Consider the following 24856-nt stretch of genomic DNA (forward strand, 5'->3'; position numbering starts at 1 on the left):
TCCAGTTAACTAAATACGCCCATTAAAAAGCATAATTTGTTAGAAGAAACAAACACTCTACATGTTTCTGAAAAAAAGCATATCTTAAATATAACAACCACCAAAATCTGAAAATAAAATGATGAAAAAGTATATACCATGCAAATACTAGTCAAAGAGAAATCTGATGCAGCTATACTAATATCAGAAAAAGTAGACTTTATGGTAAAAAATATTATTGGAGACACAGGAGGACAATATCATATTGTTAAAAGAGTCAATCTACCAAGAGAATGCGACATTCCTAAATTTATTTTTTTTTAAGATTTTATTTATTTATTCATGAGAGACACAGATAGAGAGGCAGAGACATAGAGAGAGAAGCAGACTCCCTGTGGGGAGCCTGATGCAGGACTGGATCCTGGGATTCTGGGATCACACCCTGAGCGGAAGGCAGATGCTGAACCACTGAGCCACCCAGGCATCCCCATTCCTAAATTTAAATACACCTGGTCATATATGCTTTGATATATGTAGAGAAAAATGGGCAGGAATAAAAGGAGAAATAACAAATCTACAACCATAACTGGACAGTTGCATTCCCCTCAATAACTGATATAACAATTACAATAACAATCACAAAAATTCGTAGAGATTATCAATTTGATTTACCCATCTGATGAATAAACTTGATCTAATTGATAGCTGTAGAACACTGCAGCCAGTAACTGCAGAAAACACACTTTTTAGAAGGGCATTAGAATATTTACCAAAATTGACCACATGCTGAGCCAAATGATAAATCTCAACAAATTTCAAAGCACTAGAAATAGTTCTATTATATTCTCTGACCACAGTGAAATCAAGTATAAATCAATAACAAAAAATAGCTAGAAAATCTAAAAATGGCAAATAATGTTGAATGTTAATGAAAGTAAGATTTATCAGGATCTCTGGAATGAAAGAATATCTGTGCCTCAAGGGAAATTTACTGCCCTAAATACATACATTAGAAAAGAAGACTGGGGAAGCAAAAAGATGGATTTGGGTATTCATCTCAAGAAGTAAAAAAACAGCAGCCTGCTATTGCTGCCATTGCTGGTGCTGCTTTTACTTCTCTGTAAAAGTGCAATGAATAAGGTCAACAATTGTTTTGTAAAGACTAGTAAAAATGATAACCTCTATCAACAACAATCAAGGAAAAAAAGAAATAAAATATCAATATTAGGAATGAAAAAGAGCACATAACTATAGATCCTACAGATAATATAATAATACAATGAGATAATCTTATGAACAACTTAATGCCAATGGATTAGGAACTGTGGATAAAATAAATTCCTAGAACACAGTTTACCAAAATGGACATAAAAATAAATAGAAGATCTGACTACTCACTTGTGTATTTAAGAAACTAAGTCTATATTAAGTTTCCCAGAAAGAAATTTTCTCATCCATATGATTTCACTAGTGAAGTCTTCATAACATTGAAGGGAGAAATAACGCTAATCTTACACAAATTCTTCCTGAAAGAGAAAATGAGGGAACTTTTCACAAATGATTTTTATTAGACTTGCATAACCTTGATACCAAAACCTGAAAAGGTCATTGTAAGAAAAGAAATCCAATAGAAAATAGGGCAAAATACTAGAACTAGCACTTCACAAAAGAAGATATCACAATGGCTAATTAACATATGAATAGGTTGCTCAATATCATTTGTATTAGGGAAATAATGCTAATTATATTATTTTATTTTACAACATATGATTATATTAAAAATAAAACTCACAATGAGATACCAGTACACACTCACTGGAATGGCTAAAATTAAAAAGAATATAATACCATGTGTTGTTGAGGATGTGGAGCAAGTTGAATGATCATCATTCTTGGTATAAATTGATTATAATCACTTTGAAAAACTGGCAGTATATACTAAAGCTAATATACATATATCCTATGACCAGCAATTTCAATTGTAGGAATATGTCCAATAGAAATGGGTGCATCAAAAAGCACTTATAAGACTGTTAAGGCAGCACTATTTGTAAAAACCCCAATCAAGACTTCCCAAATGTCATCAACAATCAAAGATTAATAAATTGTGGTATAATCATATAATGGAATACCTCACAGCAATGAGAAAGAATAAATTACTGATTCATACAACTGTTTGGATGAATTTCATAAATATATTGTTTTTAATAAAAGAAATTGAATGTAAAGAAGTACATACTGTGTAATCCTATTCATATAAAGTTCAAAGCAGGCCAAACTAATCAATCAATGCTGATAGAAATAACCATAGTAATTTTATTGGTTGGGAGGCATGAGAGACCGGGAACAGGTATAAAGAGGAACTTCAGGGGATTGTTGGTAAATGTTTAAGTTTTTTAATCTGGCTTTTGTGAGTGCATTCACTTTATGAAAATATAACAAGGTACACAATTGTGATGCATAGTTATTTAGTCTTATAATAATATGTTTATTTAAAGTGTCAGTAAATGGAATATTTACTTTCCCCCTTAAACTTGTACTGCTTGACATCTTCTAAGTGAGTGTACAGTAAGACATGAGTAGTAGCCAAAGGAATTCAGAAGAATTTGTTCATGATCCAGTCGGTTGGTTTTCCACTCAAAGGAACACAGCTAGGTACTGTGATGAAAGTAAGTGAGTGTGTGTGTATATTTACCATTACAAAATTTGAAAATGTTGGGGCACCTGGGTGGCTCAGTGGTTGAGCATCTGCCTTTGGCTCAGGTTGTGATCTCAGGGTCCTGAGATCAAGTCCCATGTCAGGCTCCTTGTGGGGAGCCTGCTTCTCCCTCTGCTATGTCTCTGCTTCTCTCTCTGTCTCTCTCATGAATAAATAAATAAAATCTTTTTTAAAAATTGAAAATGTTTTCATTTTTAATCATTCTGATGGTTAGTTTTAAGTGTCAATTTGACTGGGCTACAGGGTCCCCAGACATTTTGTCAAACATTATTTTGGGTGTGTCTGTGAGAGTGTTTCTGGATATTCATAATATTTAGATCAGTAGACTGAGTAAAGCAGATTGTTCACCCCAATGTGGGTAGGCATCCAATCAGTTGAAGGACTGAATAGAACAAAAAGGCTGACCTCTTTCTGCCTAAATGCCTTGAGCTAGGACATCAGTCTTTTCTGGCTTTTGGACTGGTACTGAAACATCAACTCTTTTAGTGTCTCAAGCCTGCTAGCATTCAAACGGGAACTGTATCACAGGCTCTCCTGTGTCTCAGGCTTGCCCACTGCAGATTTTGAGAAATCTGTCAGCTTCCATAATCACATGAGCCAATTCCTTATAATAAATCTCTTATAAACAAATAGACATATGAATATATACATATACATATACACACAGGTCTTACTGGTTCTGTTTCTCTGGAGAACTCTAACACACTCATATGTTGCTTAATTTTTGCCCATAATAGATTGTCTGTTTAAAGGCAGAAGACATAACCCTGAAATAAGAAAAATAAATGAAGACTATTGAAATGATAATTTTGCAAATACGTTCCAATGATCTTAAATAAATTTGTAATTGTATTTATTGATCAGACTCTTCATAAAAACATATTTGAAAAGAGGAAATAGTTTTATTCAATCTGACTTTGTATTCATTAGGATTTAAGATTAATCATATTGACATTTTTTTGAGAAACACGTGCATTTCCTACCTTTCCTTATTTTATTTAGAAACACAATTTGAAAAATATAAAAACATTAGTCTTTAATATTCAAAATTAAAAATTTCAGGGGCACCTGGGTGGGTCAGTGGTTGAACGTCTATCTTTAGCTCAGGGCATGATCCCGGGGTCCTGGGATTGAGTCCTGCATCGGGCTCCCCGCAGGGAGCTTGCTTCTCTACATATGTCTCTGCCTCTCTTTGTGTCTCTCATGAATAAATAAAATCTTTAAAAAAAAAATTCGAACAATCGATCTTATAAATAGATCTGGTTCTTTGGATCTGTATTTTAATAACTGGAACTCCTTACATGTTATCTCCAAACAATTCAATAAAATATTACAATTGGATTATTTCATAAATCATGCCTTCTCTTACATAATTAGCTTAAAATAAATACTATGCATAATTTTTATATGAGAAAAGGTAACATGTATTTAATATTTCTGGATATTATATTGAAATTAATCTTAGAATCTTTAATTATATGCAAAATCTGAACTTTTAATTTGCTTCTTTATCATATGCCATGAAAAAAATAACAATATTATTTTTAAATTCCAAAAGGGGAGTGGTCATGAGGTTATATTTCAATTCCAACACTCATAAATGTTTGAAAAATGCTCACTTACTCTAATGTCTACCTCCAACTTTTACAGATAAGAAAAATGACAACCTGAGGAGTTAAGCAATCTGACCAAGGATACATTTTGAGTTAGCAGTAGAGTGAGAGCGAGGGTTAAACACTCAAGTCTCCTTATTATTGGCACAGAGTTTTTAGTACCACAGCATAACAAAGTATCTCCCTTCTAGTGATATGGATCATCCTAGCTCCTCAATTGATTTTTGTATAAATGCAAAAAAGAATCTGGTCAACTCTAGCTATTTAAATGTTGCCATGTCTGGCTGAGAAATTCGCAAATATAATGGCTCTTTACATTGTCCCCCACCTTCAATAAATTTAGCTTTCACCAGCTAATGTCTGAAAACATCTTTGGATAATTTTCAGCAGAGAAACAATAAATCAGGGATGTCAGTGGGCTGAGAGGGGAGAACTTTTCCAATTTTCATAAACAAAAACTTCCGTGACAGCTGCTTTCAGGTTTTGAATGTAATTTTCCTAACTGATGTCTTCACTGTGGTGTGCCTTGGCTGTCTTCCATTCACTAGCCAACCTTGAGGGAAACGTGATTTATGTTGACGCCACATCAGTGTGAAAATCTGATCAAGTAAAGTAGTACTCTGCAGCCTCTCTGGGGAAAGCTGGAGGCAAGTCACCATTCACATGTAGATAAGGCAAAGACAAGGTCCATCTATGAAAGTACTACCACCCTCCTTCTGGTTTAAATTCCCAAATGATTAGTAGCTAATAACACAGCCTCAAGAAACTTCCCAACGAAATAGCTATAAAAACTCTGAGAAAAGTAAAAACTCTTAACAATGCTAAAATCTAAAATGGGTAGTTAACTTATTGCCAGAATTCAGAAAGAGCAAGAATCAAAATCCAGAGCTCATGCAGAACATACTCACCAATCTTCTCCACACCTACCCCTGGCTCAAACACCAGCTCTATAACATGTTTCCTAATCCTGGACAATTTTCTGCAAATCAGATTCTTTGGCTTCATTTCTAGAGATCCTGGTTCAATGAGCCCAGGGTGGAGGAGGGGGGTGCTGTCTAGCAGTGAGGTTTGAAAACTACTGGTCTCTAACAATCAGAAAAATTGAGTGGCCATTCCACTGTTGCATGACTGCTGCTTTTTTTTTGTTTGTTTTTTAAGATAGTTTTTTTTTCAATAATTAATTTTTAAATTTTATTTATTTATTCATGAGAAACAAAGAGAGAGGCAGAGACACAGGCAGAGGAAGAAGCAGACTTCATGCAGGGAGCCCGACGTGGGACTCGATCCAGAGTCTTCAGGATCACACCCTGGACTGAAGGTGGCATGAAACCAATGAGCCACCCAGGACTCGAGAAGTTGCAAAAATAGTACGAGTTTCCATAAACCATTCAGCCAGCTTCCCCCACTAATAGCTTTTATATTCAGGGTACATTGTCAAAACCAGGAAACTGACATTGGTACAATACTATGAATTTAGGTAGAGACCTTATTTGGATTTTTACCAGATTTTACATGGATTCTTGTTTATGTGTGCTTTATATGCACTCGTTTGTGTTTTATAAAATGTACAAAATTTTATCACATGTAGATTTGTGTAACTATCTCTACAATCAGAATGCAGAACTGTCCCATTACCATAATGGAACTCCTTTGTTTTACTTTGTACTAGTCACACCTTCCTCTATCCCCATCCCTAACCTCTGGCAACCACTGATTTATTCTTTATCACTAAAATTTTGTCACTTAGAGGATGTTATATAAATGGAATCATACAATATGTAAACGTGATAGATTGGCTTTTATTTTTCACTCAGCACATGCCCTTGAGAGCCTTTCATGTTTTTGCATATTATCAATAGCCCAAACCTTCTTATTGCCAAGTAGTTAGTATCCTATTGTATAAATCTATCATAGATTGCATGTATCTTCAAAGCGCATATCCATTCATTCTTTGAAGTACCTCTGGATTGTACATAGGAAGTACATTTCCAATTTTTGATTATTACAAATAAAGCAGCTATGAACATTTAAGGATAGTTTTTTGTGTAAACATAAGTTTTCATTTCTCTAAGATAAATGCCCAGGAGTGTGACTGCTAGTTTATATGGTAAGTATATATTTAATTTTATAAGAAACTGCTAAGGTGTTTTCCAGTGACAGTATCATTTTATATTCCCACCACTAATGCATGCATGAGAAATCCCATTGTTCTGCATTCTTATCAGCAGTTGGTTTATCAGTTGCTTTCTGAAGTGCATAAAGCTGGATACCCTTTCTCTCAGCCTCTATGTAATACTTAGACTTTTATAATATGGCAGAAGGTAAGAGGGCTTGAGTGATACAAAGCATTATAGAGTCACAATGCAGCACAGATTAAAAGATCCCAGGAAGAGAACATACTAGGGCAATAGGGTATCCATTCATCCTACTGGTTAATGTCAGAGAGAGAGACAATACAGATAGGCTTAAGGTAAACAGTAAACCATTAATGTTGCATTAGATGAATAATTGCGGGATACCTGGACAGGAAGTGTATATCAACGTGCTCCCTAGCTGTGGATCTGAGATGGGGCTAACCATACTCAAGAACAGGGTTAACAGGTATCTGGTTTTTGAAACTGAAAATCTGGTATTTAAGCTTTTGGCCTAGAAATAAATCCACACTGTGATGTAGCTTTTGAACCAACATTCTTGCTCTAGGCTTATAAAATGTGCTACTGTGCTGACTCCTAACATGGATACAAGAGCATGAACTTTCTTTTTTTATATTTCTGGGGACACTATACAGCAAACCCAAGTAAACAAGACCACAGTGAATCACAGATCCTGTCTGTTGACATAAATAATGCATCTAATATTCCTTCTAGGATAAATAATTGGGGGAAAAAACCTATGGAAAAATACTAGGATCATTGCAAAGGAGTATCATCCTTTAAGTCTCAAGAGGAAAACATATTTTTGGAAAAGATTTAATATAGAAACCAGAAGGGAACTGAAAACTAAAAATTGATTTCAACTCCCAATATGATGCAAGGAAGCGGTACACAGTGAAAGAATAGTCATGATAAAGGAGACAGTGTATATAATGTAAAATACCCACAATGCAATAGTAGAATTTTAATAAATGTTAAAGGTAGTAATGATCATGACTTCTGCAACTTAAATATAGATTAAAGGACAAGTCAGACTTTGATAAGAGTGCAGAGGTAAAACAAAACAGATAAACAGAAAAAGAAGATGATTTACGTGGGGAGACAAGACCTAAGAATTGAATCAACAATTATTCACTCTCCAAAGTTAACATTTATTATAGTCATTCTATTCTTTCCCCAGTTTGTCTCTTCACAACAGAAACAAACCACTGATGATCTGATACAATTTTCAGCTCCAGAATTCTGGCCACAATGGCTCTAATTTCAAGACATCCAGATTCAGGAAGGCACATGTTGAAGACAGGCAACCATCACCTCCATCTGTTTTTCTTTCCTTAGAAGCTTGGGCTTATTTGGCTGCTCTTCACCAGATTTTCTTCTTCTTTCACACATATATGCACTAATCTAAAGCCTAGGACCTCCAGGCTAAGGCAGTAATATAACACACATTTATGTGTTTTCTGTAATGACAGGCTCAAATGATCTTGCTTGATCATTAACCCAGTAACAAAGTGTTTAATGAAGTTAAATGCAGTCACACTTCAATTTCTTCAACTATAATTCAATATACCAATTTTAATACCACATGCTCACCAATTTTAATACTACAGCCTCTACTTCCCCTTAAATTATATTTGCTTGCGTTTTTGTCTTTTGTCTTTTAATATCTGAGCGTCATTTTTTGACGTCTCGATTTTTTTTAAAAGCCAATCTGTGTCTTTTAGTAGGAACACAATCTATTTACATTTATTACCATAAAGAGTTTGGTCTTGAATTATCTGGTTTATTGCTTTCTGTTTTGTTTTATTCTTTGTTGTTTCCTTAACTATGCAGAGATCTTCTTTGATTTTGTTTTTGCTAATGATTTACAAGGTATACAAACAATCTTGATTCAATTTTTAAGATACGTACTTATAATAATTATCAGTGTCAAGAAACAAAGAGCATTGGGGAATCCCTGGGTGGCTCAGTGGTTTAGCACCTGCCTTCCGCCCAGGGCATGATCCTGGGGTCCTGGGATTGAATCCCACATCAGGCTCCCGGTGCATGGAGCCTGCTTCTCCCTCTGCCTGTGTCTCTGCTTCTCTCTCTGTCTCTCATGAATAAATGAATTAAATCTTAAAAAAAAAAAAGAAACAAAGAGCATCTATCTATTCTACACTTTTTCTCATCCTCCAATATGATTGCCATTATTAGGGATTTCAGACCTAGCTCTTTATTTTAAAGTATTTTTAAGTCCTTACATATCTTAATATAATATCTTAATAAAATATTTTAAATATTTAAAACTGTCTCTCAAAAACTATTCAGACTTCAAAATGTTTTTAAAAACTTTAATGTTGGGATCCCTGGGTGGCGCAGTGGTTTAGCGCCTGCCTTTGGCCCAGGGCGTGATCCTGGAGACCCAGGATCGAATCCCACGTCAGGCTCCCGGTGCGTGGAGCCTGTTTCTCCCTCTGCCTGTGTCTCTGCCTCTCTCTCTCTCTCTGTGACTATCATAAATAAATAAAAATTAAAAAAAAAAAGAAAAAAAAAAAAAGAAAAAAAAAAAAAACTTTAATGTTACCTACCAGGCCTTTTATACAATTACATCCTTTTATTTAAAAAAGAAAACAAATTTTGGGGTGCCTGGGTGGCTCAGTCAGTTAGGTGTCTGCCTTTGGCTCAGGTCATGATCCCAGGGTCCTGGGATCCAGCCCCACATTGGGTCCCTGCTCAGTGAGGAGTCTGCTTCTCCCTCTCCCTCTGCCTGCCATTCCCCTTGCTTGTGGTCCTTCTTTCTTTCTGTCAAATAAATAAATAAAATCTTTAAAACACGTCATTAAAAAAAAAAACACAACATTTCTATTGATTAAAAATACAAACATCTTGATTACATTATGAAGACTTTTTATTCTTAAAAGTTTGTAAATGTTTTCACTTTCTTTTAATACTATGGAGCAGGGGGTGGCAAACTTAGGCCAGGTAGTGTTTCAGGTTTTGTGGGCCATATATATTTATTCTCTGTATCAAGTACTCAAGTTGGCCATTGTAGTGCAAAAGGAGCCACAGACAACAGGCAAATGAGTAGGCATAGTTTTGTCTCCATAAAACATTACTTATAAAAAATGCAGTGGGCCTTAGTTTGCTGGCTTTTGCTATGGAGAAAAGGTCTGGGGCCAGCCTAATTGAGTTAAATCCTTCTCTAATTTGATGATACTGTATGAAATGAGAGGCATAGCTCTATATTCTCTATTCTATATTCCTCTTATAAGAGACTAGGACATAAATCTAACAGATATTCAGTCATTATTTATGATTTTTTAAAAAAAGTAAAACTAGAGCTTTAATGAGTATTTTAAAACCAGAATGACCCAAATATTTTCTCATTAAAGAGCACAGTCTCTGAGAATCTGTTTAATTTCTTTTGACACAATCATTATATCAAGTAAAAAACTGATTTTCCTGTAAAATGAAAGCAAGCTCCAGGGGCACCTGGATGACTCAGTTGGTTAAGCATCTGACTCTTGGTTTGGGCTTGGGTCATGATCTCAGGGCCTGCATTGGGCTACACACTCAGCATGGAGTCTGCTCAAGTTTCTCTCTTCCTCTTCCTCTCCATCCCCCTCTGCCACTCCCCTACCTCACTCAGCATGTGCATTCTCTCTCTCAAATAAATACATAAAATCTTTTAAAAAAAAGCAAGCTTCACATCACATGGAGCTCTGATAAATGCAGCAACAATGGAATCTTACTTTACGGTGAATCCTAAAGGTTCCGTGACTCTTTGTAAGTACAACAAATCCAGAATGGTATATAGAATAAAGAGTAATAACTTCAATCTTGTCTGCTTCTTGTACTTGGCTGGAGAAGGAATATTGAAAGATGTGTAATGTAAGCATCTTATAGTATAATGAGATGGATGAAGCCCTCAATGATGGGCAGGGCTCTCATTTTCACCAAATTGGAATTGTAGGAGAAATATTGGCAGATGTGTAGGAGGGGAAAGGGGGAGAGATAGTCAGCTACCAGGAAAGTAGAGCTAGGGGTTGTCTAATAAATTCAGACAAAGCTGTAGTATAATCTAGTGAGACCAGTGTTCACTGCAACTATAGGCACAGCTGAAACAAATCCACAAAAACCTGAGCTTCAATTATCATTTAAAATAAGGCAACTTCTTGATTTTCATTGCAGATATCCTTGGTTTGCCTCTTTTTAAATCTCTCCTAAATTTACTACAGATTTCCCAGAATAAACATCCTTGTTAAGTATTATGGTCTCTTTCTTTCTATTTTAATAATAAGAACTTAAAAAAAAAGGTACTTGCTAGAAAGGGGTAATTAGGTTTCTTGCGGGAAATAAATGCTCCCAAGCATATCTATTTATATATTATTCTCTATTTCTCTCTATATGTATATTTCTCTCTCCATATCTTTATGTATTTGAAGGGATCTCTAACATAAAAATATAATCCTGTAATTCCTACTCTATTTGTCAAAGAGAAGGAAGGAAGGAAGGAAGGAAGGAAGAAAGAAAGAAAGAAAGAAAGAAAGAAAGAAAGAAAGAAAGAAAGACAGACTATGGTGAGGAATGGGATGAAAGGCTTATAAGCAAATACCCAAACTCACTGCTATATGAGAATATCTATCAAAATACTTGAAAGTGAAACCATTAGAACTATGGAGATAGAAAAAATCCACTAAAATATCAAAGAATGCCTTAAGCCACAAGGGTTAAGAGATGGAACACAGGTTCTAGAAGAGGATAATAAAACTGGGGAGATCTGAACTTTAAGAAGAAAGGATGAGAAGGAAATTCCCTTAATGTATGTACCTGTTTGTGTACATCCAGTGTAACATGTGTCCATCTCCTACTGTGATCCAAAATTAATGCAGTAATGATTTTGAATGGCTCATGAGCTCAACCAAGGCCAGGATAATTTTAAACAACAGATTTTAAGTAAAGGGTTGAAAACACTGGACTGAGGTTCTCAGGGGACTGCAGAACCTCTTTCTTCAAAGATAGCAAAGACCATGTGACCACCTAATTGCTGCAGTAATTTCCTAAACTGGGTAAGCTTCAATATGACCTAGGGGCAGATTTCCTTGCTTTGTTACTTCAAGAAGCTTCTTCTCTACCATAACTGTTCATGGCCTTGTTTCCTAAGTACAGCTTCCAGTGGTAATAGTGTTCCAGTGGTCATTGCCTGGTTAATCATTATGGGCCATGACTTCCGCAGGAGAGAAAAAAGCCTGGCTTAAAATGTATATTCTTTTAGTTGACAGTGAAGATGTTTCATCATCAGTATCAGCCAGAACTTCTCAGACACATATGCCTCAAGCTATCTTTTGTTTCAACCTTTGAGAAACCCAGAGTAAAGAGGAAGACATGGAAAATGTTTGGTTTCAAGACTCTGTCCAGTGATTTGCTGCATCAAGCCCTAGTTTGAATCTTCGTCCTACTGTAAATTCTGCTGACTACAGACTTGTGTAGATCTTAAAACTCGACAGCTACCTGCAGGAGAAATTTTTTATTTTGATAAGAAACAATCATATATCTGCTGTCATGTGATGAGCCATGTCAGCAGGGAAAGTATTAGCACTTCCTCAAACCCAGGCTACAGAGAAAGAACAGAATATGGCAAACGTGATGGGATGTCACTTCTGTGATTAAGTTTCAAAGACTGTGACTTCCATCTTACTATGTCACATTCTCTCTTCCCAACTCACTTGCTCTGATGAAGCAAGTTACCACGTTGTGAGATGCTCTATAAAGAGGCACACATGGCAAGGAACTTGAGGTCATCTGTGGCCAGCAGCTCTTGTGCAACTGAAGCCTTGGGTAATAAACCTATAGGGAACTGGATCCTCCATCACTGGGTAATTAAGGAAATGGATCCTTCCTGAAAGAGATTTGAAGTGACTGCAGCTTTGTGGGAGACCCTGAGCCAGAGAATCTAGTAAGCCAATCTCATCCTTGACCCACAGAAACTGTAAGACCATAAAAATGTGTCATTTTACATCAAGTTTTAGAGTAATTTGTTATGCAACTGCAGATAATGAACATGAAAGATTAATGGGTAAATTAAAATTGTCCATTAAGTCTAGGGAGTGGTTCATATGAGTAGATGCTATTCTCTATGGTCAAGGAGTGCCACAGTTAGTGTTTAATAAAACAGCGAAAGCTGGAACACTACTCTTCCTGAATAGCAAGGGTCTCATGCTGAATGACTGCAAAAGGAAGTTGCTGAAGTTTGTATTTTTCTAGATTTTCCAAGAAGAGAAAGGATGACTCCTAAGTTCTTGAAGCATCTGCTTGCCTAAGGCTGATTATTAGAGCAGATGACATTTTGAAGTCTTAACTAATATATTTATTTTAAACAGATTAGATAATTATAAATAGAATAAATTAAGACAAGAAAAAGCAAACTTTTGCATTTGTATTTTTCAGAATATACTGAAAGAAGACTGTACAAAAGAGGACGTGGAAGTTAAATATTTATAAGGAGCCTTTCCAATACGAATCATGCTTTGTAATTGTCTGTAAAATCCCCTTAAAGACAAAGAACTAAAGGCTAAGAGTGGTTATGGATTTGGCTATGTTTTCTAACATAGAGAATTTGAACAGAATCCTGAATGTGTATGTCTCAATTTTACATGACATTAAATAATATTATATTAAAAACAATAGATTTGCTTCTGAATAAATTAGTATGTAATCCTGAAGTGCTGAATATAAGCTTATATTCATTCTGGCAGTTTCTAATATAAAACAGGAAGTTTCCACTGTAATATAGTTTGAGCTAGCTGAAATGATACCTTGACATGCTTGCGACAGAATAAAACACAAGTCTTTCAGACTTTTCTAGTGGAGAAGTTTTCTGAGTTGACAAAATCCAGAGGGTCAGATTTCCTTGGCTTTTCTAATGCCACTGTTCTTTTCATAGCACACATACAAAGGGAAGAAGGAGAGTTCTGAAGAAGCCCCTAAATATTTAGATGAAGATAATTCATGTAGAATTTCCTGAGGGTCTCTTTTATATACAGCATACATTTAAATGGCATAGATAAGAATAGTAGATAGATAAAGATATCATTTATTAGGTAGGATTATTTTGCTCTCTATTTTGCCTGTTTCTAAAATGTGTTTTGGGGGTTTCATGATAAAGGATGTGTGTATAATAATGTTTTAAAAATGGAAATAGAAAAGACACGATATGATCATATGACTACTCTCTAGGTATTTAAAGAACATGACTATTAAGGAGGAGAGAAAAGCATCTCAAGAGACTTAAACTAACTAGGTGTAATGGGATGAAATTAGGCAAAGGAAAACTCAGGATAAACAGAATGTTTTTCTGATTTTTCCTAAGTTTCTACTTGTGAACTAAATTCCCTGAGGACGATTTTTTGCAGTCATGTGAAAAGACTGCTCTTTTTGTACTACTGTATAGATGATGAACTTGCAGAAATAAAGACAAGAGATGAACACAATTATATAACAAGTATTTTCTACCTCTAAATTTATCTTCTAAAATTAACTGTAGTTTGAAAAAGCATGCAAGTAATACGTAAACACATTCTCAAAAGTTGGAAGAAGGCAATCAAGTAAAAGTTGAAATTCTCCCTTTCCTCCCTTCTATAAACTCCCTTTCTTCTTCAAGGTCATGTCACTGTTAACATGAATAATATAGACAGATATTTGAGAATAGATGGAATTTTTACTTTAAGTATTGTCTCATGACTTAGCTTTTTAAACTTAGTATGTCTTGGAGATCTTTCCATGCTGCTACATCTACTGCCTCCACCTTTTTTTTTTTTAAGATTTTATTTATTTATTCACAGAGACACACCGAGAGAGAGAGGCAGAGACACAGGCAGAGGGAGAAGCAGGCTCCATGCCCAACGTGGGACTCCATCCAGGGTCTCCAGGATCACGCCCTGGGCTGCAGGCGGCGCTAAACCGCTGTGCCACTGGGGCTGCCCTGCTTACACCTTTTGAATGGATGTATAATATCTCAGATATGAATGGTCCATAATTTAGCCATTCATCTACCAATGGGTGCTTAGGTTTGTTCTAATTTCTCCCTGTTACACAAAGTACTATAATGAATATTTCATATTCATATTCTTGTACACATGTGAGAAGTACAATTACTAGAGGTGAAATGGAAGGTGGAATTTAAAATATTGATAATTACTGCCAAACTGTCCTCAAACACGCTGTACCAATTTGTACCCCAATTTATAGCTTCAAATAGTGTCAGTCTCTTCTCTCCTTTTTTCAACACTGGACATTAAAAATTAAAATTTTTTCACTCACCTGATAGCTGAAAAATGATACTTCATTATTATTTTAATTTCCTTAATAATGAAGGTTAAGTACCTTTTCATTTTGGGGTAGGACAGTTTTACTTCTTATCTTCCCAACTATCTGTTGATTTGCTACCTTTTGCTCATTTTCCCACTGGTTGTTAGACCTTTTTCTTATTGAGTCCTTAGAGTTTTTTATATATTCTGGATATTAATCATTATTCCATTACAGATACTGCCATTATTCTTTCAGACTGTGATTTAACTTTGGTTATGCTGTCTTCTATCATATTAAAGTCTTAAATCTTGTCAATTTTATTTTATGGCTTTAGATTTTGTATTTTAGTTAGAAAGTCTTTTCCCACTCTGAGAGCATAAAAATTATTCTCCTATTTTTCTTTTAAAACTTTTAATGTTTAGGTTTTTAATACATTTGGAATTTATTTATGGGCATGGTATAAAGCAGGGGTCTGATTTAAGTGTTGCCCCAAAGAGATAGTAAACTGTCTCAGCACAATTTACTAATATTTTCTGACCAATTTGAAATTGCCCCTTTATCATAAAGAAGCTAAATTCCCATTGGTATATCTTTTTCTATTGTGCTACTTTATTCTTGCTCCAAAATAATAATTTTTAATTTATGGCTTTATATGATGTTTTGATTATCGAGTAATGAAAATATTCCCTTGGTATATAGGCAAGATTGTAGGGGTTAAGAATGAGGGCTGGAATCAGATCTTAGTATAATCTCAGCTGTGTTATTTACTAGTTGGGTGTTACTAATTTTGTTATTTACTAACCTTGGGCAGGTTACTTGATCTCTCTGTACTGTTATAGTAGACATGATCTGAAAAATGGTGATACTAACAGTTCCTACATTTTATTATCGGGAGAATTAAATGAATAAAGACATGTAAGGTATTTAAACCAGTACCCAACACATAATAAGAATTCAAATATGATAGCTATTGTTCAAGATCTTTATTCTCACACATTATATGTTTCACAGAAGTTTGAGAATCAACCTATCAAGCTTCATAAGACCAGTTCCACAGGGATTTTGATTAGTATCCCATTGAATGCACTGAGGAGTTTCAAGGACAAAATATTGACAAAATTCCTAGCTCTTCCAATCCAGAAACATGGTGTATCCCTCCATTTCTTCTTCTTTTATGTCCTTCTGCAAAGTTTCATAATTTTTTCCTATAGATGAGGTATATTTCTCATTAGGTTTATTCCCCAGGAATTTTATTGATTTTGTTCCTATTACAAACGAGATTTTTTGCCTCTATTGATATTTGCTGTTATATAGGAAAGCTATTTGTTTTAGTACATTAATTTTATGTCTGATCATCTTTTATTGGTACATAGGCATATCTTGTTTTATTGCACTTTACAGATGCTATGTTTTCTACAAATTGAAGGTTGGGGCAATCCTAATGTCAAGTCTACGGGTACCACTTTTCCAACAATATTTGTTCATTTAATGTCTCTGTGTCACATTTTGGTAGTTCTCACATTATTTCAAACTGTTTCATTATTATTATATTTGTTATGGTGATCTGTGATCAGTGATAATGACTGGTTGAAAGCTCAGATGATGGTTGGCGTTTTTTTTAGCAACAAAATATTTTTTAATTAAGATACGTACATTTTTTAGACATAATGCTATCACACACTTAACAGACTACAGTAGAGTATAAACATAACTTTTATATGTGCTAGGAAACTAAAAAACTCATTTGACTTGCTTTATTAACACATTCACTTTTATGTGGTGGTCTGGGACAGACCCTGCTATATCTCCAGGATATGCCTGTATGGTTTCTCAGTCAATTTCCTTGAAATATTTAGGCTGACGGAAATATAATCTGTTAATAAGGACAGCTGTGTTTCTTCCTTTCCAGTATTTTTTGATATTTAGTCAAAAACACTGAGGAAAAAAAAATTGTCATTTCTTCCTGTCTTTTGGTTGAGCACTAGAAGTTCTGCTCTATTTAATGCTGCATGGCTCAAACAAAAACACAAAAATAGTAAGAAACATATAAAGCTTCTTATATGCTAGGTACTCTTCTAAGTGCTCTAAATATATTAATTTATTTAATCCTCATAACCTCATTAGGGATAACTGGAATTAATCTCCCCAAATAGGACTCTCATTGGAAAGAGATTCTGAGAGTTTTCCCTTAAAGGAACTTTGTAGTCAGTCTGTTAGTTACATCTAAACACCACCACCCAAGGCAAGTTAAGCAAGTTGCTTCTTGTCCTTTAATCCCAAAGCTGCTTAATTTCCAAGTGAGCAAGACCAGTCAGTTCCAGTTCTAAAATCTTAATCAGACTAACAACTTAATCAGAATAAAAACAAGATCTGTAAGAATTGACTTTGACTTTTCATAGTCACATGGACCAAGAGTTGTTGTGAGCAAATCCTTAGCATTAAATAAGTCTCTTAGGGTCATAGACAGCCCAATTCAGATGTACTGTCAGGGAAGTCAGGTGTGAGAAAAATTAGGCTGTATTTCTGGCTCTGAATTCTTTAAAAAATTTAATTAAAAAAAAAGGTTTTTAATATATCATTCTCAGCCTTTCTTTTAGTAATATCATAGATAATGTGTTATGATTTATTTTTCTATCAACGATACAGTGTGACCAACTAAAATTAAATAAATGTAGATTTGTATTGTAATTTTTTAACAAGTTCATCATATGTTGTAGATTTTTAAAAATTTTTATTTATTTATTCCTGAGAGACACAGACACAGAGATAGAGAGAGAGAGGCAGAGACACAGGCAGAGGGAGAAGCAGGCTCCCTGTGGGGAGCTTGATGCACAACTCAATCCCAGGACCAAGGATCACGACCTGAGCCAAAAGCAGACATTCAACCACTGAGCCACCCAAGTGTCCCATATGCTGTAGTTTGAATATGCTATTTTAAAAATGTACAGCGATGACTATGAACTAGGCACTGTTGTAAGTGCTTTATAAATATCAACTCATCCTCATTACATCTGAGGTATGTACCATAGTATACCATATGGCATGCATGTACCAGGATGTCATCATATTAAACACATCAAATTTTGATTTGATTTAATTAAATTTTTAATGAAATTGCTCCAAATTTTTGTCATTACAAACAATACTGTAACAAGGTTCTTGGCCCATCTGCCTTTGGGAAGTTGTACAATCATTTCCTTAGTCTCAATTAAAGAAGTGCCTTCTCAACAGCTCTACACTAGCTGATTCAAGCTATCCCGAGAAGCCAGTGAAATAAAAGGATTATAATTCTAGAGCTCAGAATTTCTGTTCTAGTCTAAATAGCACGTGACTGAGGCTTCCTTCCTGTCTTTTTCTCCTATTCCGAAAGGGGGAGCAAGCAGCAAGATCCCAAAGTCCTAAAATTTCTGAACACATTTTCCTTCTTGGAGAAAGCAAGCCTCTTTGAAAGAAAGGAGGAACGCTTCTTGAAATCCTGAATAGCCTGACTCAGATGAAGGCATCTCTCAAGATATGTTCATATATATTTCCCATCATGAAAATTATCTTTAAAATTTCACAGTTGATAAAAACTGAATCTAAGAGGCATAAGTGACTTCATCTTAAAAAACTCTCCAAACCCAAATGTTCATAACATCTTCATTGTTATCTTCACCATTACAAAAATACATTTGTATATAATTGTATCATTGTGGATATGCTGTTTTTCTGATCTATTTTTAACATTATATTGTACTTCTTATATGTATTGTGCTCCTTACATGCATTAACCAGGTCCACAAATCTGTGGTTTTAAAGACAATTATGATTAACATACAACTAACAGTTCAAGTCTTCTTTCAACTGTGAAATATCTATACTGTTTTTCACTTTCTTAAAATCAAAAATAGTAATAGTACAGATACAAATCCCTTGTTTTATTCCCTCTGTCTCTTATCCCCTTTGGATAATTTATAAAGATTAAGAGTATTTTTAGGTTAAAAAAAAGTAGTGGTCAGTTTTATGGTCTTCATTGTATACTGCGAAACTCTTCTCCAGAAAGACTCTGGCAATTTATTCAGTTACATCTAAGTCTACATATTTAAAAATCCTTGCCTGTTGTAATTGGTAGTGAGTTACCATTTGCTCTCATTCTCTACAGTTCTGAAAAAACATGGCAATCATTCCTACTTACTAAGTAATGAATTTCTAGATAATACTATTAAAATTGAATTCTATTTTATTTAAGATATTTGCATCTGTGTTTATAAATGAGATTACTGTGATGTCATATTTTAGGTGCTCACTTTAGTGCACATTTTAGGATCAGGACCATATTTATTTACCTCTTTCAATAAACTAAGGAACCTCCTAGTTTGTTTTCCCAAGTCCATAGTAACCCTCCTTCAAATCCTTCCACATTACAATGAGAATAACCTTTTAAAAACTCAAGTCTCATCACTACCCATTCTTAAAATTTTTAATGGCTTTTTACTTTTATGATATAGTCTAAAATCCTAACTTGGTCTATATAGTTATGGAACATCTGGCCACGCATGCCTCACCTTTTGCTTTGGGGTCTGTAATGCACTCCTCAATGGGAAGTCTACTCCCTCTCTCAGCTAACTTTTACTGAGCTACTCTTAAATGCCACTCACATCTGGTTTAAAGGTCCCTCATTATCACCTCATTTTGTTCAAAATTGCTCATTCAATGTCGGATGTCTCTGCTAAACTGTAGAAAGCTCTGTAAGAGCAAAGAACCTTTATTTTTTGTTTTTCCAGGGGAGCAGTGAGTAGGCATTCTTTACCTCAGGAATGCATGCACTTGATACTGTACATACTGCTTTCCTACTATGGTACAAACCAAGGATAAGGACCAGTTCTTGTGTATGCTTTCCACTCAAAATTCAGCACAGCGTCTTGGACTTAATTAAAAGTTCAATGGATTTATATCAGCATGTATTCTAGAAGAGTAATACAAAGTTAATAAAACTTAAAATTTGTATCTGGTATGTATTCTTTAATATTTTAATGTAAAACATTACATAAAGCATAACAAATATGTTTACAAAATATACTACAAAATAGAATATAAACTAGAGGAGATGATCACCCACCACAAAGACATAGACATACTGACTTTTAGAGTCCATTGATGATACTCAACAGAACTGCTGAGGTCAAATAGTTGACTCATTTGAAAGCCTTATACAATCGAATAGGTAAAGTCCTTTAAAGGGAAGAAATACTCTGAAGTGAAGAAATCTCCTGTGCAGAGACTGCAAAGAAGGAAAATTCAATAAAACCCACAACATTTAAATATTTTCTGCTTTTACCATTCACTTCACTAAGTCCAAATAGCCCTAAATTCTCTAGGAAATGCCCAGGTGTCTACTGTATATGCCCAATCAGACCTAGCAACCTTTCCACAATAGTGGATCATCTCTTGAAACACTGCAGCCCTAGAGTCTTATGGCATCAATTGTCAAAATCTACACTTGTTCCCTGTATATATACTGATAGCTTAAACCAAGAATTTTAAGAAAGGTGAAAGAGGGACAGCTATGCAATAAATAAGCAATGAAATGTCTGTGGTAAATAAGAAGAAATAAATTCAATTAAAACAAATTTGCTAATTGATTGAGTCTATTACTAAGAGGACATCTGTAAAATGAGGATAACAGGAGTATTTACCTCACAACGGTGTTTTAAGGATCAAATGAGTTAATACACACAAAGTTCTTAGCACATGTCACTATTACTGGTTTCTTTTTCCTATTTCTCATTAGGCAGCTGGAACTTAAGGTCTTAAGTAAATAAAAATAATTGGCTAAGAAGAGACCTTCTGGTTTATTCATCATTGATGACAATCTCTATACATGTACATTTCTAGCGAGGTTCCTGATATTCCAACATTATTACTTTTGTCCATCATAATAGGCAGGCAGTTCTTCCTATCATATCTAAAACTAGTACAGATAACAGTTTTTTGTCTAGTTCTTTTTTTTATTCGTAGGAAAAGAGAGGTGTTTTCTATAACTTAAACGAAGATGATGACTCTAAATGTATAAGGGAAGTACTTAAACCAAACTGTTTTTATTATCATAAGAAAAAGTAATTATACTAACATAAAAAGATGATAAATCTGATAGTGATTAGAAACTTTAGAAAATAAGTCTTCTCAAGCAGAATTATAAGAAATCAAAGGATAGCCTTCTGTTATGAACCGAATATCTGTGTCCTTTCCCAAATTCACAAGTTGAAAAAAAGTTCAAAATGATTATTTTCTCAAAGTCATTCAGTAGTGTATGAGAGAGACAAGATTCAAATTTAGCTTAGTCTAAATGTACAGATCACACTCTTTTTTAAATTTAAATTCAAGTTAGTTAACATATAGTGTAGTACTGGTTTCAAGAGTAGAATTTAGTAATTCATCTCTTATGTATCACACCCAGTGCTCATCCCAATAAAGTGCCCTCCTTAATGTCCATCACCCATTTAGTCCATCCCCCTCTCCACCTTCCTTCCAGCAACCCTCAGTTCTCTATATTTAAGAGTCTCTTATGGTTTGTCTCTCTCCATTTCTTATTTTCTTTTTCCTTCCCTTCCCCTATGTTCATCTATCTTGTTTCTTAAATTCTGCACATGAGTGAGAACATAGGATATTTATCTTTTTCTGACTAACTTATTTCGCTAAGCATAATACACTCTAGTCCACCCACATGGTTGCAAATGGCAAGATTTCAGTCTTTTGATTGCCAAGTAATATTCTACTGTATGCATCTGCGTGTGTGTTTGTGTAAACACACCACATCTTTTTCATCCATTCATCAGTTGATGGACATCTGGGCTCTTTCCATAATTTGGCTATTGTTGATAGTGCTACTATAAACATTGGGGTGCAGGTGCCCCTTCGAATCAGCATTTTTGTATCCTTTGGATAGATACCTTGTAGTACAATTGCTGGGTTTTAGGGTAGTTCTATTTTTAACATTTTGAGGAACTTCCATACTGTTTTCCAGAGTGGCAGCACCAGTTTACGTTCCCACCAACAGTGCAAAAGGGTTCCCCTTTCTCTGTACCTTCACCAACATCTATTGTTTCCTGAGTTGTTAATTTTAGCCATTCTGACAGGTGTGAGGTGGTATCTTTTTTTTTTTTAAGATTTTATTTATTTATTCATGAGAGACACAGAGAGAGGCAGAGACACAGGCCTGTGTCAGAAGGAGAAGCAGGCTCCATGTAGGGAGCCCAATGTGGGACTGGATCCCAGGACTCCAGGATCACACCTGAGCCAAAGGCAGATGCTCAACCGCTGGGCCACCCAGGTGTCCCTATGTGTGAGGTGGTATCTTATTGTGGTTTTGATTTGTATTTCCCTGATGATGAGTGATGTTGAGCATCTTTTCATGTTTCTGTTAGCTGTCAGTGCCTCTTCTTTGGAAAAGTGTCTATTTTATGTATTCTGTACATTTCTTAACTGGATTATTTGTTTTTTTGGGTGTTAAGTCTGATAAGTTCTTTATAGATTTTGGATAGTAACATTTTATCCAATAGGTCTTTGCAAATATCTTCTCCCATTCCGCCGGTTGCCTTTTAGGTTTTGTTGATTCCTTTGCTGGTGCAGAAGCTTTTTATCTTGATGAAGTCCTGATAGTTCATTTTTGCTTTTATTTCCCTTGCCTCGGAGACATGTTTAGTAAGAAGCTACTGTGGCTGAGGTCAAACAGGTTGCTGCCTGCTTTCTCCTCTAGAATTTTGATGGTTTCCTGTCTCACATTTAGGTCTTTCATCCATATTAAATTCATTTTTGCATATGGTGTGAAAAGTGGTCCAACTTCATTCTCTGCATGTCACCGTTCATTTTCCCAATATCATTCAGATCGCACTCTTATATTGCACTGCATTATTGAATAGCTTATATAGTTTTTTACTTCAGCAACAGAAGACATAATGTATGTTGGATTAGTTTTATATTTCTTCCATTACAAACTATCACAAATTTAGTGGCTTAAGCAATACAAATGTATTATCTCACAGTTCTATAAATTAGAAGTACAACATAGTCTCTCCTCAGCTAAAATCAAGGTGTTGGCAGGGCTGCATTCCTTTCTGGAGGCTCTAGAGGAGGATTTGTTTCTGTGTTCATGTAGTTTGTTGACAATTTGGTGCCTCATGGGCATAGGACTGAGATCCCCATTTGCTTGCTGGCTGTTAGCTGAGGGCCAGTCTTAGCCTTTAGATGCCACCCATACTCCTTGCTCATGTTATCTTTAAAACCAGCAAGGTAGGTCAAACTCCTCTCACACCTTGAATCTCTCTTTTCCTTCCATCTCATCTCTCTAACCTGCTCTTCTGCTTCCCTCTTCTCTTTTAAGGACTCATGGGATTAGACTGGATTTGCCCAGATAATCTGGGATAATCTCTGCATCTCATAGTCCTCACCATCATATTTGTAAAGCCTCTTTTGTCCTATAGGTAGCATAGTCACAGGCCTCAGGGATTAAGGTGTGGACATCTCTGGGGGAGCGGGGCATTATTCTCTCCCACACACACATTTTTCTTTCCTGAGCTAGGCAGAATATGGAGAGTATGAAGAATAGAAGACTAAGAGAAACTTGAAGCATGATACGAAGGAATGGGTAGAAATACAGAACCCCCTCCCTCCCAAAAAAGAGCCAAAGAACGAGCAGAAAGCTAGATCTTTAAGGAGACACTGATCTTGAAGATTCTTATGTGAAGTTTTGCCTGTACATGACTTATTGATTTCCTCTTTTAACTTGGAAATAATTTTCTCAAAAACACTTTTTCTTAGTCTTTTACCTTCTAATTCAGTCATCTTTCATGTGCTGCTACTTGGGCAATGACCACACAAATGTCAATTTTGTACATAATATCCTAAAATATCTCAGAACACTCAGCCAATGAATTGCTAAATTGGCTGAACATTCAGAGACCTCTTTTCCAGGAACATCTTGCTCTAGGCAATAGAATAATAATAGATCATTGCTAGAACTCCCTAAAGCAAGGTAAGTGTAAAGCTGTAATAGCTAGATGGTAGGTTCCACTGCTGGTAAGCAAGACCTTTGCCTCAGGTTTTCAAAAAAAAAGAACGCAAGCAGGGGAGACTCTTAATGTCCATATTATTTTTTTTCCAACTAAGTCAAGTAGATTCTGAGATAGATATGTGGACTGATAAGTTTTCATTTAACTAACTAAAGGAATCAGGTGGATCTTGTGTTATAAATGGAGGATCATCCGTGATAAGACAGCTAAAAATCTTCCTGTTACATAAATGCTATCTTCTAAAACTGAAATAAAGGAGTTCTAAGCAAGTATGTATAAATTAAGAAGGAAACCATCTTGAAAGAGGGCAAGTCTAAAGCCAGTAAAGATGATCCAGAATCACAGAATGTAAGACATCAGAGGGAACATGAAAATTACCTAACCTAATTATTTCATTTTACATTGTGAAAATTAAAATATAAGGAAGAGACTTTCCCAAGATAACCAAGTGTTTGGCATCATCACACATCCTGACTTGCCCTTCAATGTCCTATATCCCGTGCAGAGTGCAGAGGAGGTGGTTCTACCATTAGTTGCTAAATTAGATTCTAATCTGTCAGCCACCTTATTCTTGAACTTCGATGAGGAGGACAAAAATGGGGGTGAAAACAATGCCAATCTTTGCCACTGTAAGCAATTCTAGCCTCAGTGCTACTGGCAATTCTGTTCTATCATCTTGGGGCCCAAAGAACATCTCTTCAAAAGTAAGAAGGGTTGGCTTATGAAAAGCAAGAGCTCTAGTTCTCACCCAGGGGTCAATGTATCTAAAAGATGGTAGAACAATGCATAACACAAGACTCAGTATGTGCATAAGAGATTTTAGAAGTGTGTGTGTATTTAAAAGTACCACTGGATTCTGAGGGAAAAATGGGAAAGACAAAGTAGGAAGAAAGGTTAATGGCTTCACCTCTGCCACAGCTGACTTTCCGCCAAGACTTTTTTAGTTCTATTACCATAAACTCATAAAAAAGCAGAAGCCACAATAAAGAAATCTCTGAAACCTATGCTGCTCAGCACATTACACGGTACCACTAACATAAAACCACAATTATCTTA

General features: G+C 35.3%; 1 protein-coding gene across 8 annotated transcripts in view; it reads right to left on the minus strand.

Annotated features, from left to right (window-relative positions):
* EXOC6B (exocyst complex component 6B) overlaps window positions 1-24856 on the minus strand; it is a 612331-nt gene that overhangs the window by 108422 nt on the left and 479053 nt on the right. The window contains exons 21-22 of one of the 8 annotated variants that reach the window (XR_013349063.1): window positions 3373-3465; window positions 1378-1505 (exon numbers count right to left, since the gene is read on the minus strand). The exons of 6 other annotated variants lie outside the window; for them this stretch is intronic. The gene's annotated coding sequence lies outside the window, so the exon portion shown is untranslated. Of the gene's footprint in view, window positions 1-1377; window positions 1506-3363; window positions 3466-24856 lie in introns of all 8 variants that reach the window. One more of the 8 variants, XR_013349062.1, reaches the window with a different exon arrangement.

This window comes from Canis aureus, chromosome 12 (assembly GCF_053574225.1).
Source record: "Canis aureus isolate CA01 chromosome 12, VMU_Caureus_v.1.0, whole genome shotgun sequence".
Lineage (NCBI taxonomy): Eukaryota > Metazoa > Chordata > Mammalia > Carnivora > Canidae > Canis > Canis aureus.